Source organism: Mus musculus, chromosome 2, assembly GCF_000001635.26.
Source record: "Mus musculus strain C57BL/6J chromosome 2, GRCm38.p6 C57BL/6J".
NCBI classification, from domain to species: domain Eukaryota; kingdom Metazoa; phylum Chordata; class Mammalia; order Rodentia; family Muridae; genus Mus; species Mus musculus.
In genome coordinates, this window is record NC_000068.7 from 179,175,640 (window position 1) to 179,180,299 (window position 4,660).

General features: G+C 45.6%; 1 pseudogene; it reads left to right on the forward strand.

The window, feature by feature from the left end:
* On the forward strand, positions 1,599-3,263 carry Gm14292 (predicted gene 14292; annotated as a pseudogene).

Sequence of the window (4,660 nt, forward strand, 5' to 3'; positions counted from 1 at the left end):
AGTCCTGATGTCAATCCACACATGTATGGGCACCCGATTTTCTATAAATAAGCCAGAAATATACAATGGAAGAAAGAAAAGAAGCATCAACAAATGGTGTTGGTGTAACTGGTTGTCAGTCTGTAGAAAGATGCCCCAAACTCAAGTCCAAGTGGATCAAAGACCTTAATATAAAACGAGATACACTGAACCTGATAGAAGAGAAAGTAGGAAACAGCCTTCAACACATTGGAATGGAAGATAACTTCTTGAACAGAACACCAGTCCTGCAGGCACTAAGGTCAACAACCAATAAATGGGACCTCATGAAACCGAAAAGCTTCTGGAAGGCCAAAGACACTATCAATGGGACAAAAGGGCAACCTACAGAATGAGAAAAGATCTTCATCAATTCCACATCTTATAGAGGGTGAATTTCCAAGATATATAAAGAACTCAAGAAACTAGACATCAACAGATGGTAATCAATTAAAAAATGGGATACAGATCTAAACAGAAAATTCTAAATGGAGGAATCTCTAATGGCCGAGAAACACTTAAAGCAATGTTCAACATCCTTAGCTACCAGGGAAATGCAAATCAAAATGACTCTGAGATTCCATCGGAAAGGCTAAGATCAAAAGCACAAGCGACAGCTCATGCTGTTGATAATGTGGGGGTAACGGGAACGCTCCTCCATTGCTGGTGGGAGTGCAAATTTGTACAGCCACTTTGGAAACTGATGTGACAATTTCTTAGAAAATTAGGAATTGGTCTACCTCACGACCCAGCTATACAACTCCTGCGCATATTGCCAAAGGATACCCCATCCTACCACAAGGATACTTGCTCAACTATATTCATAGCAGCTTTATTCATACTAGCCAGACACTGGAAACAACCTCCATGTCCCTCAACCAAACAATGGGTCAAGAAAATGTGGTACACTTACACAATGGAGTACTACTCAGCTATTAAAAAATGATATCATGAAATTTGCAGGCAAATGGATAAAACTGGAAAACATCGTCCTGAGTGAGGTAACCCAGGCCCAGAAAGACAAACATGGTGTGTACTCACTTATAAGTGAATATTAGCTGGAAGTAAAGACAATCATGCTGTAAACCATAGACCCAGAGAGGCTATGTAACTAGGAAGGCTCAAGAGAGGATGCATGGATCTCCCTGGGAAGGAAAAATACAAGAGACATTGTGAGTGGGCTGGGGTGGGTAGGGATGGGAACAGGAGGCATCCGGTAAGGAGAGGAAGAAGGGAGAGAGAACTTGGAGGGACAACTGGTATGGTGGGTGGAAGCAATTCAAGGGCAGGGTAGACCTGCCTGCTTTTCTTCCCCTTGACCTCCTACTGGGTTGCCATGCCCAGCCTCAACATGAGGGGAGGTGCCTAGCCTTACTGAAACTTGATATGTCAGGTTTGGTTGATACTCTGGAAGGCCTTCCCTTTTCTGAAGAGGAATAGAGGAGTGGATGCAGGGAGGGGAGAGAAGGGAGGGACTTGAAGGAGAGGAGGAAGGAAAAAATGCAGTCAGAATATAATGGACAAGAGAATAAATTAATTTTTAAATATATAAATAAACAAGCCTTAAAAAGAAAGAAACTAGAGCCCCGACGGGGCCGGTGCGGGCTTCCGCGGACTGTCTCCGTGCGGCGGCGGCGTAGTGCCGCTGCCTCTCCGCGCCCCGAGGTCCCGAGCGGGGCCGAGCCGGCCGCCCCTCGCCCCTTCTCTCCAGAGGCGCCCGGCGCGGTGACCGAGGAGGCGCCCGAGAGGCGCGTCTCGGGGTGCAAGATGACCAACGAAGAACCTCTTCCTAAAAAGGTCCGACTGAGTGAAACAGACTTCAAAGTTATGGCACGGGATGAGTTAATTCTAAGATGGAAACAATATGAAGCATATGTTCAAGCTTTGGAGGGAAAGTACACAGATCTTAATTCAAACGATGTGACTGGTTTAAGGGAATCTGAAGAAAAACTAAAGCAGCAACAGCAGGAGTCTGCACGCAGGGAGAACATTCTTGTCATGCGGCTAGCAACCAAGGAGCAGGAGATGCAAGAGTGCACTACTCAAATCCAGTACCTCAAGCAAGTTCAGCAGCCGAGTGTGGCCCAACTGAGATCAACAATGGTAGACCCAGCGATCAACTTGTTTTTCCTAAAAATGAAAGGTGAACTGGAACAGACTAAAGACAAACTGGAACAAGCCCAAAATGAACTGAGTGCCTGGAAGTTTACGCCTGATAGGTAAACAAATCATACTCCCCAGTCAAGACTTCCCTGACAGTCCCACCTCGAGAAAGCTGTGGTGGGACAGCCAAGTACTCGTTTCCACACCAAGACTCAGACTTTTTGAGCCAAAAAAGCCACATTCTTATACTGTCCAGCTTGTAATGGTTAATGTAAAACTTAGCAGATGAACCTTGTGTTTCAGCTTTTCTCTTCCCCTCCCCCTTGCTTCAGAGGCCTGATGCCGTCGGACTATTCCGAAGAAGAGGCCAACTCCGAAAAATTCCCCTTCTAGGACATGTAGACACTTTGAGAAGTGTTTCTGTTTGAAGAAAATAGAGGGAAAAACAGAAGTCTTAAGTCTGTGGCACACTGTGTCTTCAGACAGTTTCGAGGATTGAAATCCTAGAGGTTTTAAATCATGAATTGAACATGTAAAATTCCAGTAAAATGTAAAAATGGAATATGCATCGCTCTTAGCCATGAGCATAGTGACTTAGAGACACTGTACAACAGTTATGCCAATAAGACTGTGGACTTCATGATTGTTGAACTACTGGGTCAAAACTCAAATGAGGTGAATTTGCCTTTAAAGGACTTACTTGCTAAGAACCAACTAATAGCCGTGAGACAATCACGTCATAGCTACCAGTACAAGTAGAGCAAATATTTATCCATTTAGCTCTGAGCTCTATATTATATAATGGAGCCTTAAATCTATGTGGTTTTTATCAATGGTTTGTCTTTTGAATGGTTGTGGAAACTGTAGATAACCTTAACCAAGGACTGTACAAACGTGAAGGTGTGGTCTCACACTTCAGGTTTAAAGTGTTTGAAGCATTATAAGCATTCATTTCACAACTAGATTGTATATGGTATTTGGCTGTGATGAGACTCCCATTATTCAGTAAACCCTCATCTCATTCAGCAGGCACATGTTAAACAGCATTGTCGTTGGTGTGAAATGGGGGAATGTGTTCCTTCATTGTATTGGGCCTTTTGTATCTATCGAATTCCTGATATTAAATTAAATGTGCCTTGAAAAAAAAAAAAAAAAAAGAAAGAAACTTTAAATGTTCCCAATTACAGTTCTTGGCAACTTCTTCTGGGGATTCCATGGTGAGTAATTGCTGTAACTGTTTGCCAACCGTGGGGACCCGCCCCCACTGCCTGTGCCCCCCCACATGCTGCTGCCCCATCCCACCCTGAAGCTCCCTGGAAGATGAGTTAGAGCAGAGACTGTAGTTTGCAGCAGGGCTTAGTGGCCCAAGCTCCCTTCCAGAGCCATATTGTTGGAAAATGTCAGTATGAGGGGTGACAGTCATCTCAGCTCAACCAGAACCTAGCGAGGTGGGGCACTCGGGGAGAGGACAGTCGCTCTAACATCCATCTCTGTCCTCCTCTCTTCAGTGACCTGCCCTGTCTGCCCTGAGCCCCCGGTACTCTGTGTGTCTCACAGGGCTTCCTGCTCCAATGCCATGCTTGAACTCTCTCTAGCATCAGTCCTTGGCCATTCCAAAGGCAGTTGTTAGACTTGTATGTGCCTGTGGAGGGAAAGTGGATCAGAAGGAGGTGTTGGGAGAATAGAGGCAGCCCCACCTGTACACCTGTGTGATGAGATGCTTGCCTCCAACAGAAAGACGGTTGGTAGCCTGGCCCCAGCATCCGACACGCAAATTTGACACAGCACCTGCAGCTCACACCATACGCAAATGCCGCGGGTGCAGACTTTCATCCAAAGACAGCCTCTTAAATCATAATCACGGGGCCCCAAAGATGCTGGCAACTCTGCTGCAGCAGAGGACAGAGACTCAGATAAGGCACTCTCACTGTCCTCATGGAGGGGAGAAATAGGTTTGGTTTTTCTGGATCCTTCTTGCGGCTTGGCTTCCTTCTTCAGATACAATATAAGTTGAGGTGAAGTGGGACTAGGCTTGCTCTGAGCCTCAAACTCAGGCAGTAGAGCCGGTGTGGTCCTCAGTCTTCTCCTGGCCCTCTGGGTATTTTTTAAGCTCCAGATTCATCCCCTTTCCAGTAAGAGTTTTATGCTCTGGACACAGGAGGCACCTGGTCCCTAGCTCCCCTCCTCCACTCTTTTTCCCCTTCAGCTCCCAAGGAAGGACCATGGGTAGCTTTACTCTACCACGGTTGTCCAAGCTTTTGGCTTCCTTGGATCACATTGACTAGGGAAGAGTTATCTTGGGCCACACATTAAAGATAGCAATGTCCAACACAAGACTCCAGAGGTTACAAGAGCACACATATGTTTATTTGAGTGATATTAATTGATCCTCTCCAATGTTCACACTCTAGAAATGTGCAAACAAGCTCCAAAATTGTCAGAAAAAGATCTCCTGATGTTTTAAGTTTGAGATGTTGTGTTGAGCCCTCTCATGACCATCCTGGACCTCAAGAGGCACACACAGGGCCATAGTTTGCAC